Source organism: Culex pipiens, chromosome 2 (genome assembly GCF_016801865.2).
Source record: "Culex pipiens pallens isolate TS chromosome 2, TS_CPP_V2, whole genome shotgun sequence".
Taxonomy (NCBI): domain Eukaryota; kingdom Metazoa; phylum Arthropoda; class Insecta; order Diptera; family Culicidae; genus Culex; species Culex pipiens.
Window position 1 is genome coordinate 146,980,832 of NC_068938.1, and position 13,873 is coordinate 146,994,704.

Here is a 13,873-nt window from a genome sequence, read left to right on the forward strand (position 1 = left end):
CACAAAATCGGCAAACGTAGCTATCTGGAATTGCAAGTATGCAAAAGTAGGAGGCAACTGCTTTCTTTACTTGATGTGAACAAGTTGAAATTTTTATAAAAAATGTTGTTATTTTTGTAACAAAATTCATGAAATTTAAAAATAGATTTTAAAATGAAATTTTTTAAGGCAGTTAATTTTAACTTTATCTTTGACTATGATTGTTTTGATCGATATTGCAAGAACCAGATTAGTTTTCAAATGTGTTAAGATTTTATTGAAACATTTCACAACTTAGTGTAACACTGTTTATTTTTTTTTGTGGGAGATAAATTGTAATCATCTAGGTGAATTAATTTATTTGTTTATTTGTCTTCTTCCCTGTCCCAGTCCAGTTGCCATGTTTTGCCCGGTACGATACATGTGTAATCAGAGAAGAAAGAGAACTTTGAGCGGTGTATTAAAACTGCACAACCCTCGTCGCGATAGCCGTGTTTCGTATTGTTGTTGTTTTTTTTGTCTTAAATAATGTACTTTTAAGCAAAATTACCTTTTTTATTTTTTTCAATATATTCGTACAAATCTGCACAAAAATTAAAAAAAGAACCTAATGTTTAACTTTTTTTTTTCAAAATTTTGTATTGAGCATTTGGATTAGCTCAAACTGCGCTCTTAAAACTTAAGCGACCAATTTCTGCGGCGGCACCCACAGAACTGACTGTTCCTGGTGCTGGTGGCGGCCAAATTAAGATTAGTTCGCAACCTGCCACGTGTTGCGGTGTGTTTGCACTGGAGAGCTTAGAGTGCGGACTTGGGTTTAATGATTTATCGATGCTTTTTCATCAGCGTGCGCGCCTGAGAAGTGGTTCGCAGGTTCGCCGGGCCTGGGACCGGGTGAAATCGAGTTTTATTTTCTGTGTGTGTTTACATATTTTAATATGCGAATTGAAAGGCCGGGCTGGACGCTGGGCAAAAATTTGCTTGCGTGGCGACGACGGTGGCAAAGGTGGAACGACGCTAATCTTGATGGCAGGAATTTGGACAGACAAGCGGACAAGTGCGTAAGCGTTCCGTTTATGCGTTGTGTAATGGTTTTGTGGAGCTTTGGTACATTGACGTTTTATTATATTCAATGTCATTCACATTGTGCTACAAAACTTCCAAAAATCTTAAATGGATAAACCGGATTCCTTATGAAGATATTCCAGTAAGAATTGAGCTAAATTCAAATAGAGTTTTGTTCTTATTGTCTAGAACTTGACTTTTAACTCAAATCGAACTTATTATTTCCAGAAATTTAACTGAAGTGTTTCATAAATAATTTTAGGTAATCTTTTTAAAGCTATCAAATCAACTGGATTTCTCTTTTAAACTATTTAGTAGAATATGGAAATTAACTGTAATTTAATTCAACCTGTCTGGAATGCAATTAATTTATAATAGGCCCTATCCCAGGGGTAACCAAAGTATGGCTCGCGGGCCAAACGTGGCACACGAGATGATTTTTTTTTTTGGGCACGTGGACCCATTTTGAAAGATCGTGTAAAATGGCCCGTTGACCACTTGTAAAGTGATTTTATACATTTTCAAAATCAAGGTTTATTTTTAACTTTTTATGCTAATCCTTTTTATTTTATTTCTGTTACTTCAAAACTAGTGATTTATTAATATGTTGATCACAATTTTAGAGCACAGATATTTTGTTCCACATCTTAATAGTTAACATGGTACGGGTTTCGCTTTGTAAGCGGAAGGTCGATGGTTTGAAACCCATCTGGCGAGGCAAAAGGGGTAGGTGGCGGTCGAGAGGGGATATCGGCTGCTGCGGGAATTGACTTTGTCAAGTCCCAAGCCTCCCCAAAACCCATCCCATCCAATCTCTCGGACGATCTGTTGGCGACTGAGTCTGAGCGTTGAAGAACTCTGTAACAATACGCAGAGAAGAGCTTCAAATGCTACTTTCGACTCGGTCACATGCTCTCAGGCAAAATTCGAGCTGAAGATTGGGCTATATGATCGGTAACGATCTCTAGATGGGTCAAAAATAAACGAGATTTCCCCTCAATCTCGCTCATCTCCACGTCCTCGGATCGGTCTCTCGTGCTCGTGTGGCATGGCATTTGGGGGATTGGTCTGGGGAATGAGAGGGGGCAACTGCTCGAATAATTTGTCAAATACTGTCTCGCTCAAACAATAGCGCTATGGAAGACGATCGTTCGGCAGGCTGTGTATAGCAGCAAAACAGAAAACCTGAGAACAGATCATACTACAATAGATACGCAAGTGTCGCAGTGGTCCGTGTCTGTTCACAGTAAAAAAAAAAAATAGTTAACATAAATTAACAACAATTAACATCTGAAGGGTGCACAGCAACCAAGGAAGCTGTTGTCTTCTTATTCCAAAATTGTCAAACTTACGGACCCAATCCTGCAAAAATCTGATTGTAAAGATAGTCAAACTTTGTTGTAAATTACTACGAAGACAGTATTTTAGGGGATGAATAAAAAATTATATCGATAGTTCCCGTAGTATTGAAGATACTAAAATGTCTGTAACAGAAATCTGGATAAAAATGCTATGGTTGATGTGTACCGTTAAGAATTAAAACAATTTCACACGTTTCAATGTTTTCAATGTGAGTGAAATAATTAAATATCGTCAAAACATTCATCAAACGTTTTTGGAAATATTTATAAAACGGTCAAACTTGAATAGAAATCTGTAATAAATGCAAAAATATAAGTTTTTATATTAATTTAAAAGTCATAATGAACTCTTAATGAATTTACCCTCAAACTAACTTTGAAAGCAGACAAAATGTTGAAATCGGGGGAATAAATATGTTGCTAATATTTTACAAAGCTTTTGCCGAAAAAACCTCCCCTCTCCCTCCCCATATTGAAAATCGGCTCAAAAAATCAGCGGCTAAAACATATTTTTAAAAAATTCAGAAAACCAACTTAAATTTAAGTGCATTCCTCTGCCCTTAGAATCATGCATGAGTATACATTAGAGTGTAACAAAAATGACTTTTTGGCGGGCATTCAAGGGTTTCTTCCGGTGGGCATACTAAGCCCAAATCCAAAATATGAGCTTGATTGGACGTAACAGGAGCTGGCGCTCCGCCCTTCAATTTTAAATGGGATTTAACCCGTAAAAAAAGATTTTTTCAAAAATGACACTTTTTGAGGCATTTTGGCCACCAATGCGTTTACCAAAAACATCACTGGCGTGTTGGCCAGATCCTTGCGCATCTTTTGGTATATATAACATTGACATTTGGAGCACCCTGGAGCTCGGTACAGGCCTTCAAAGTTTGGCAATTTTTCGAAAAATCGGCCCCGGCAAAAAAGATTTGCGTCGCGCCTCGCGACGCTCTAGACGCCATTTGATTTTGCCGGGGCCGATTTTTCGAAAAAATGCCAAACTTTGAAGGCCTGTACCGAGCTCCAGGGTGCTCCAAATGTCAATGTTATATATACCAAAAGATGCGCAAGGATCTGGCCAACACGCCAGTGATGTTTTTGGTAAACGCATTGGTGGCCAAAATGCCTCAAAAAGTGTCATTTTTGAAAAAATCTTTTTTTACGGGTTAAATCCCATTTAAAATTGAAGGGCGGAGCGCCAGCTCCTGTTACGTCCAATCAAGCTCATATTTTGGATTTGGGCTTAGTATGCCCACCGGAACAAACCCTTGAATGCCCGCCAAAAAGTCATTTTTGTTACATCCTAGTATACATGTTCAGTATGTTCGGGTTTATTAAAAAATAATTTGAATAGCAGTGAATTTTCGATGCATAAGTGTTTTTTCGTTAAAATGTTTTTATGCCAGATCCTAACTGTTTTGAAAACAATGATTGCAATGCAACTTTATAAGTGCTTAGAATATTTTCGCATTTTACGAGTGCTTAATTTAAATGAATGTCACACTTAATTTAAAAATAAAACTACTCCGTTACAAAAACTGTTCAGATTACGTGTCATCATCTTTGAAATATAAATAAAAACTTTCAAATCTTATTGAAAACACAAGTACATTGAGCTAAAAACTTTTTATTTTCAAATAAGGCCGTTGCAAATATGTTTCAAAATTTATGTCGCCCCCCTTAAAATTTATTGTGAAAAATCAGGGGGCAAAAACAATATTTTTTTAAACTTCAAAACTTCCATAAAAGTAGAAGTCTAATCAACTTAAAACAATCTAAAATGCATTTTCCTGCATTGATAATCACTTTTAGCATGTTTGGACTTGTTTAAAAATGTTTTGAATTTTTATGAACTTCCAATTCCGGACTCCTAAAACTTTGAGCACCCCTGGTTTAACAAGGAAATCAGAAACATTCCATTGCATTTAAAAGAGTTCAGCTTGCAAAAAAGTTGCCCTTAAAAAGATCTTTAACTTAAATATATTTTAAATACAACATAAAAATTAACATTTAGCTATTTTGAGAATTCTTTTGGTAATTAGGGGGAGAGGGGGTAATATGCACCCCCGGGGCTAAATGCACCCCCTGCTTTTCTCGGTATTTGGATGAATTTTCCGGTGAAAAAAATCATAGAAATTGGAAGCTTAAAATTGCTAAACCATGCTGGACAAATTTGAGCATCGCATAATAGAAACAGCTCAAATTATTTGCAAAACTTTAAAATGTTGTGTTTTCATCTGATTTCATTGAACCTTCATTGTGATTTTTGGCATTTATTGATATTGTAAGTGTTGAGGTATATAGTTTTTGCCATAATCTTCATTATTCTGTAGATAGATGAGTCCAAAAACATAAAAAAATGCATTTTTAATTAAATTTTCTGCAAAAAGCGTGGGCGGGGCAAAATGCACTGCTGAGAAGCTCCTTTGTAAAAACAGCGGTGTCATCTAGTGGTGACTAGTGAAAACTGATATTACCCGGTGCATTTTGCCCCATGTTGCGGTGCATTTTGCCCCGTTGTTGTAGTGCATTTTGCCCCAATGCTGCGGTGCATATTGCCCCGCATGGTTGTTTGAAATGAATCTAAAATGTTTTTAGAAATTTGATATTTTCGAACAATTGAGGTTTTTGAAGACTTTTTTCACATGGATGACGAAGAATAATAGTTGTTTTAGAACATCAAACAAAATTCTTCCAAAGTAATGCTGTAATGGTTGAGAAATCACAGTTTTACCTTAGGGGGTGCATATTACCCCCTCTCCCCCTATTTTGAATACATTTTGCTATGTGGAATGATTATGAAACGTTATAGTGTAATGTATTACAGAACAATTTATTCAGAAAAAAACGTGTTAAAAATGCCATAAATATTTTGAAAAAAGGTGAATAGTGAAGTAATTCACAGCTGGAAGCAAATATTTCACTCTGAGTTCAAGAATTCGTTTCAGCTCACGCTTTTATACTCTTAAAATAAACTTGTTGTACGTGGGTTGAAAATTAAACCGAATCGAATTAAATTTAAATTGAAACATTAGCCATTTGGAATCGAACAGGTAAAAAATAGTAAATTAATAATATTTCCGACAAAAAAGGTAAGAGATTCAAATATAAAATTAAGTTTACATTGGAAGTCAAAGTTGAGGTATTCTTAAATCGTTTATTTGTTTTTCCAAAATTTAAGTCATTCACCCCCACCCATCACAGATCGGACTTTATTAAAAATGTTAATTTTTATAAATAAAAAAAAAAGATTTGTAAGAGTTTGACAGTATCAAAACTCCAATATTGTGAAACTTTTTGTTGAGGCCTTTTAAAAAAAAACTGGTTTGAAATTTGAACTTTATTTACTTTAGCTTAGAAATAAAAAAAGCTTGTTTTAATCAAAATTAGAAAATCTATTGGAAAAAAATCATTACCAATCGGTAAAAAATACAACCACATTCAGTGCTTTTACAAAATCTGATTAATTCGTTAAAAAAAAGTTTGTTGAGTTTGAATAAAAATTCACATATAACTCACTCGAAATGATTTGAATTTAAAATGCTGGAATGGAATGATTTAAAATTTGCAATTTGTTCCAACAAAATCAATTCAAAACAATTTATCATTTCAACTTTTGCATAATGAATTAGAAATTTTTGATGGATTACCATTGTTGTTTTTCAAGTTTTTTTTAAATTGAAATTAGATGTTTTTCCTTCAGATGGGAAATCACAACATGTTGCATGCTTTCCTTGAGCAAATATTGAGAACTTTCACATACAATACAACACAAATCAAGCCCAACTTCAAAGCATGACCTAGTCTAGCCTAATAAAGTTCCAAATCCCCAAAAAAAAAAAACTCCATAAAAAAAAGTACATCAAATTCGCACCTGAACATATGCTTGAGGCCCAATTCCTTCGCTCTCGTTGTTCGCCTTCAGTTCGCAGTTTGTTATTTATTTCTCAATCCTCATCAGTCTGCAGTTTTCTGGAGCAATTTTTTAAATCCACGCCACCAAACAACCGTTCACAATTCAGTAATTCACTCACATTCGCACTCTTCTTGCTTTTTTATGATTTTTTCCTTTCCTTTGCTTTTCTCCAATGTAAGTAAATCCGAAAATTCGCACTTGTTCTCCACGTTTTTCTCTTTCTCTGATTCCCAACACTGGTGGTCACTTGGCTATGTTACGAAACTTCTTCTAATCACTCTACTCGCCTGGAGTTGTTCTCTCGCGAATCACCTCTTTTTTTATTGCTCGGTAGTTCGCGGAATGCTCCCCCGAAAATCGTAAACGAAAAAAAACCGCTCACTTTTCTCCTCGCGATCTTTCACTTGTTTACAACACTTTTCCTTGTGCTTTCCAGCTTGGTCTGCGCTCTTGGTAGCACTTTTGCATCTTGTTTGCTCCGAACCTCCCAAACCGATGCGTACTGCTGCACTTGATCCAAATTGCACACCGACGACTCAGACTTGTTCCAATTTTCCAGTTTCTGGAGGCACTTGAGTCGCAATCGAATTTTCGTAAGGATCACTCTACCTCCCAACGCGCGCGATACCTTTCTCCCAATTTCACATGCAGAACTCCACACTTCAGCACGCGTAGCTGCGCGATCCGACTTCACCGTGTGCAATCCACTGCGTCTCCTCCGACACCTTCCAGAAGCTGTTCAGGAAGCTGTTTTGTCGTTTCTTTTTTCGCGGAGCCAAATTCCGGTTCGTTTCAACTACGTTTAAATCTCGCTGGCCAGAAAAGCCCAAACCGTTCACCTGAAGGTTCGAAATCGAACTAAAGGTGATCGCCAGGCAGAAATCTCACCAGACCCGACCTGCTAGCGAACGGGCAGTGCGGTCGGTGCCGGTTGTTCGAGCAGTTTCGAACTCCCGAGGCAGCGTTATTTTGCTGCGGATTTCTCCTTCTACTCGATCGCACGATCGCGATGGTGGTGTAGGTGCGCACAGGTGTGGAACCGTACCTGGAAACGGGCTGCGGGAGAACAAGTTGACGTATTCTCCTGGTATGCTGCGAGCATGAGCTTTGGGAGAGGTTTGTTGCGAGAGATTGAGCTTTGGAGAGAGCTTACGAGCAGGGCGAGCAGAATTTTCAATTTTATTGTGTTTATTCAACACACTAAAAAAAGATTAATATTACATTGAACGGAATCGCCAGTCTGACGTAAATATTTGTCATGTAAATCACTTTACGATGTAAAATTATGTGTGTTTTGATTGAAAATCTAAAATAGACCTTCACATCAATGAACTCTTAATAATAAATCATTATCAATTTAAAATTACATCTGATTTGATGCACATAGCTGGAGCGTGATTTTTGATGTAATATTCTGTGTAATTTGACTCAATTTCTTGTGTTTTCATGCCTTCCAGTTGACCGTGCAGCAAGAAAGGCAGCCATGTTGACATTTGCGTTTGCAGAATTTGCAGAGCACTTGTTCTGTTTGATTTTGCTTTTAACTGCTTCAGTTTTCTCAGTTGAGGTCGTAATTAACTATGGAAAAGGTAGGTGGAAATATAGTTGTCAAATACCGGTAAATTAATAAGTGGACTTTTTGTTTTCAGGCGATTTTATCAACAAATATACTGTTGCTGATTGACCTTCCGCACGGGCAATTTTTGAAAACTGTTCTTCTAACCACGACAGCTGTTTGAAGTACCGAGAGCCTTCAGGAGAACCTGAAAGATTTGGCCAAGGAAAAAGTCAAAATTGTGAATTGGGTTGGTGACAGCACAGTTTTGAAGTGTCCATTCAGGTTGATTCGTACTGAAATGCGTGCCAAGTAAAAATGAAATTGTCGCTCGAAGGACCGTGGCATGCCAAGAAAAAGCCTCAGAACCACGTCAAGATCCGGGACCAGGAGCAGCCTCAGAATCATGTGAAGATCCGTGACATGGAGCAGCGCGAAAATGACGATGCGGAATGGACGATGACGATTGGAACCGGATTTAGCGTGGATGAAACATGTCTAGTGTCGTGAAAACAAAGAACATTCTTTTTGGTAATGATAAAATGCAATAAAATGATTGATTTAGCATTGTAACGGTTGGTTTTATTTAATCCAATAAGAATAGTTAAATTCATACAGGAATGGTTCCAAATAAAATTGCGTTAGTTGTAATTTTAAACGGCCGTATTGGTTGATGATTTGGGTCATGTAAGTTTCAAATCAGATGTAATTTTATGTCTTATTTGACGCTCCAGTTATGTGCATCAAATAGACAGAAAATTACACGTTTTTTTCGTGGTGTGAAGTCTCTGAAGTCTCTAAAGTTAACCCGGTCAGAAATGGCGGACACAATTCTGGCGTTCGTCTGGGGGCTTGCGCCAGCCATCTGGCAGAATTTCTCCCAGATTTGCACCAGATTTCTGCCATGATTTCTGGCGAATATGACACAAACCGGTCGTGCACGGTTCAACCGATTGAACCGGTTGATTTTTGTGCCAGACAGCTGGCAGAACTTTCGCCCGATTTTCGCCAGATTCATCTGGCGTTACGCAAAACATGTCTAGGATAAGTGTGCCAAGTGTGTCTGAACTGCACGACAAACGTCCGCCAGCGCCAGACACTCAAATTTACCAGATTATTTTCCGAGTGGGAAGTTAAGTCAAGTCAACCCGAGCAGACGGAAATAACTTGGGAAGGTCAGTTTTTGATATTGTGAGAAGATCGAAATATGTTATTGGGATGATCGGATTAGTTGTTAAAATAACAAAAATCAATAACAAAGATTTGTTCGAAGAATAACTTAAACTGTTATTATGTTGTTATTGCAATAACAAACCAATAACACAGAAGTAATCATGAAGGAATAACAAGATTTGTTATTTTGTGCGGAGAGGTGGAGCAGCATAATAACAAAAAATGTTATTGAACTGGTATGTCTCCATAACAAAAAAAGTTATTGTTTTGGTTTATTTGTAATTTTCAAATAAACCTGCAGTTGCCATAACTCCTCTGTACTAGTCAGAGCTGCAGAGTCGGGTACCTCCAAGCGACTTTGAAGATAACTCCGATATATGACGTCAACGACGACTTCAGCTCTCCAAAAATACCCGACTTCACAGATTCCGACTCCAAGTAAAAGTTGCTGAAAATTAGCTGAATCCGATGCCGTCTCCGAGGACTCACTCCAGCTCGAACTTCAACGTCAGCTCCAACTTCCTGGCTCTGTGAAAATAATAACAGTTTTTGTTATTCACACTAAACAAAATCTCAATAAATAAATCAATTCCGTTAGGGAATATAACAAAATTAAAAAAAAATAAAGTCTCAAAAGTTAATTTTATCGGATTAATTTAGCTGGAAACCCCATTTCATGGTGAAATAAATGACCTTGATGAAATTGGTCAAAATTATCACATAGTTCTAGCCAATTTAAGCAAAGTCCCTAAGGGGGTATATCAAATAATTCAAAAAATCAACTTTCAAAATTACAACTTTTTAGAATAATTTAAGCTTAAGGACCCCATTTCATGGCCAAAATAATGACCCCGACGAAATTGGTCAAAATTATCCCATAGTTCTAGCCAATTTCAGCAAAGTCCCTTAGGGGGTATATCAAATAATTTAAAAAATCAACTTTCAAAATTTCAACTTTTTAGAATAATTTTAGCTTAAGGGACCTATTTCATGGCCAAAATAATGACCCTGACGAAATTGGTCAAAATTATCCCAAAGATCTAAACATATTTAAGAAAAGAAAAAATAATAACAGATTGTGTTATGGACACTTAGAAACTTTTCCATTTGTGCGATTTATGGTAATTTTATTTCTAAGTCAGTATACCGAACGAATAACAAATTTTGTTATTAGGAGAGTTTTTGAAATGTATAACATTTTCTCTTATTAGCGTGTTATTAAACTTTTTCAATATAATATCACTTCAATACCAAATTTTGTTATTTTATCAGAAACTGTTATTATTTTTTCTTCTTGAAGTTGAACTTCAGGATAAAATAATAACACTTTTTGTTATTTTAACAGGATTTGTTATTGAAATATTATTAATTTTGTTTTTACCGTCTGCCCGGGAAGTCTAGACATTCAAGTCAAAACTATTGTTTAAATTAATAAATTAACTTTTTTCTCAATTTAAGAATAGTTTGATCACAATTGTTTTGACCATTTAGTACTATTCGAGAAAATCGATTTATAAAGTTTGATGATAAATATTTTCAAAACTATGAATGGTAGAGCCAAACTTTTTGAAGCAATCGGTTCGTATACTATCGCATAACAAACGCTCCAAGTTTCAACTACAGTGGATTCTCTTGTTGTCGATATTGAAGGGACCGTCGAGAGCGGGAGTTATCTAATTATAGAACGAAAAATCAAAGCAATCTATTTGAAGGGACTGAAAAATTTATTGACAGCTAGAGAAATATTGATATCGAAAAGATCGATAGCCAGAGAGTCCACTGTAATTTGGCTACACCAGTTAAAAGATACAGTAAATTATGTAATCAAAAATCTGAAAAGCACGTGTCACAAGTGGGCCTTGAAAGTAAAATTGTACTACGTGTCACAAGTGTGCACAGAATTTCCATACAAACTAAAATAGTATATTTTCAAAAAACAAAAGATTGCATTGCCTTTAGAAAATGTGTACCAACATAAATTTGTGAAAAACAAGAAAAATTTTCCACATTTTCCAACACCATGTATGACGTGTCACAAGTGTGCACGAACATTTTAATGATAAATTGGTCTATGTCACAAGTGTGTGTTGCGATATCCGGGAAACGAAAGCGAGTTTCCAAAATCGGGTTAAAGCATCTTGTAGTGTTTGTTAAGTATAGCAAAACGTCATCATTAACTCATTTTCGACCAAAATGGTCTATGTCACAAGATAGCACACAGCTGACGACTTGTTATTATTATTATTTGATAAAATGTACGCAAGCGATGAAAAAGTAAATCAAATTGGTAAATATTGTGAAGCTTACTTTTGTGTTTCAAGCTATGTAAGCCTTTTCAAACATTTACAAATTTAATAAATTTTTATCACAGATCGGAAAAGACAAAAGAAATGTCCAAATTAATATATTAATAAAATCGTGTAAATATTCTGTGAAGTTTTCCATTGGTAGTACTGTGATATTTAACTTATTTTTTTTGTTTAATATTTTGAAAATTTGGATTTTTATTAGAAATCTTGTAAATTTAAAATAAAGCTAGATTGTAAACACAATTTAATTTTGGCTTCAATCATATGAGTTTGAAATGAAAAAACAACAGCAAAAAGTGGAACACCTTTTAAAATTGTTCAAGTGAAGTTTATCAAAGAAGAAGATTGTTTTAACTGTTTAGCTTTTCAAACAATTGAAATAATAATAAGTTGCAAAAAGAAGATTATTTCATCACCGAGATAACCATGATAAGTATCAAATTTCAAAATGATAAAATGATAAAATGATAAAATGATAAAATGATAAAATGATAAAATGATAAAATGATAAAATGATAAAATGATAAAATGATAAAATGATAAAATGATAAAATGATAAAATGATAAAATGATAAAATGATAAAATGATAAAATGATAAAATGATAAAATGATAAAATGATAAAATGATAAAATGATAAAATGATAAAATGATAAAATGATAAAATGATAAAATGATAAAATGATAAAATGATAAAATGATAAAACGATAAAATGATAAAATGATAAAATGATAAAATGATAAAATGATAAAATGATAAAATGATAAAATGATAAAATGATAAAATGATAAAATGATAAAATGATAAAATGATAAAATGATAAAATGATAAAATGATAAAATGATAAAATGATAAAATGATAAAATGATAAAATGATAAAATGATAAAATGATAAAATGATAAAATGATAAAATGATAAAATGATAAAATGATAAAATGATAAAATGATAAAATGATAAAATGATAAAATGATAAAATGATAAAATGATAAAATGATAAAATGATAAAATGATAAAATGATAAAATGATAAAATGATAAAATGATAAAATGATAAAATGATAAAATGATAAAATGATAAAATGATAAAATGATAAAATGATAAAATGATAAAATGATAAAATGATAAAATGATAAAATGATAAAATGATAAAATGATAAAATGATAAAATGATAAAATGATAAAATGATAAAATGATAAAATGATAAAATGATAAAATGATAAAATGATAAAATGATAAAATGATAAAATGATAAAATGATAAAATGATAAAATGATAAAATGATAAAATGATAAAATGATAAAATGATAAAATGATAAAATGATAAAATGATAAAATGATAAAATGATAAAATGATAAAATGATAAAATGATAAAATGATAAAATGATAAAATGATAAAATGATAAAATGATAAAATGATAAAATGATAGAATGATAAAATGATAAAATGATAAAATGATAAAATGGTAAAATGATAAAATGATAAAATGATAAATTGATAAAATGATTCAATTCAATTCAATTCAATTCGGTTTTATTGGTGAATAATCAAGATACAATGAGTAATTTTGAAGTGCATAACAGAGTTTTGGAGTTCCTTTCAGCTGTGTATTGCATCATAATCCATTTTGGAACAATTATTTCTTAAACTAAGGCACTAGCATAAAATGATAAAATGATAAAATGATAAAATGATAAAATGATAAAATGATAAAATGATAAAATGATAAAATGATAAAATGATAAAATGATAAAATGATAAAATGATAAAATGATAGAATGATAAAATGATAAAATGATAAAATGATAAAATGATAAAATGATAAAATGATAAATGATAAAATGATAAAATGATAAAATGATAAAATGATAAAATGATAAAATGATAAAATGATAAAATGATAGAATGATAAAATGATAAAATGATAAAATGATAAAATGGTAAAATGATAAAATGATAAAATGATAAATTGATAAAATGATAAAATGATTCAATTCAATTCAATTCAATTCGGTTTTATTGGTGAATAATCAAGATACAATGAGTAATTTTGAAGTGCATAACAGAGTTTTGGAGTTCCTTTCAGCTGTGTATTGCATCATAATCCATTTTGGAACAATTATTTCTTAATCTAAGGCACTAGCATAAAATGATAAAATGATAAAATGATAAAATGATAAAATGATAAAATGATAAAATGATAAAATGATAAAATGATAAAATGATAAAATGATAAAATGATAAAATGATAAAATGATAAAATGATAAAATGATAAAATGATAAAATGATAAAATGATAAAATGATAAAATGATAAAATGATAAAATGATAAAATGATAAAATGATAAAATGATAAAATGATAAAATGATAAAATGATAAAATGATAAAATGATAAAATGATAAAATGATAAAATGATAAAATGATAAAATGATAAAATGATAAAATGATAAAATGATAAAATGATAAAATGATAAAATGATAAAATGATAAAATGATAAAATGATAAAATGA

General features: G+C 32.7%; 1 protein-coding gene across 2 annotated transcripts in view; it reads right to left on the bottom strand.

Annotated features, from left to right (window-relative positions):
• The window catches only part of LOC120414873 (formin-J-like), a 196,346-nt gene extending 189,161 nt beyond the window's left edge, over window positions 1–7,185 (bottom strand). For both annotated transcript variants that reach the window (XM_039576194.2, XM_039576195.2), the window contains exon 1: window positions 6,280–7,185. The gene's annotated coding sequence lies outside the window, so the exon portion shown is untranslated. The remainder of the gene's footprint in view (window positions 1–6,279) is intronic.
• Window positions 7,186–13,873: the final 6,688 nt, after the last annotated feature.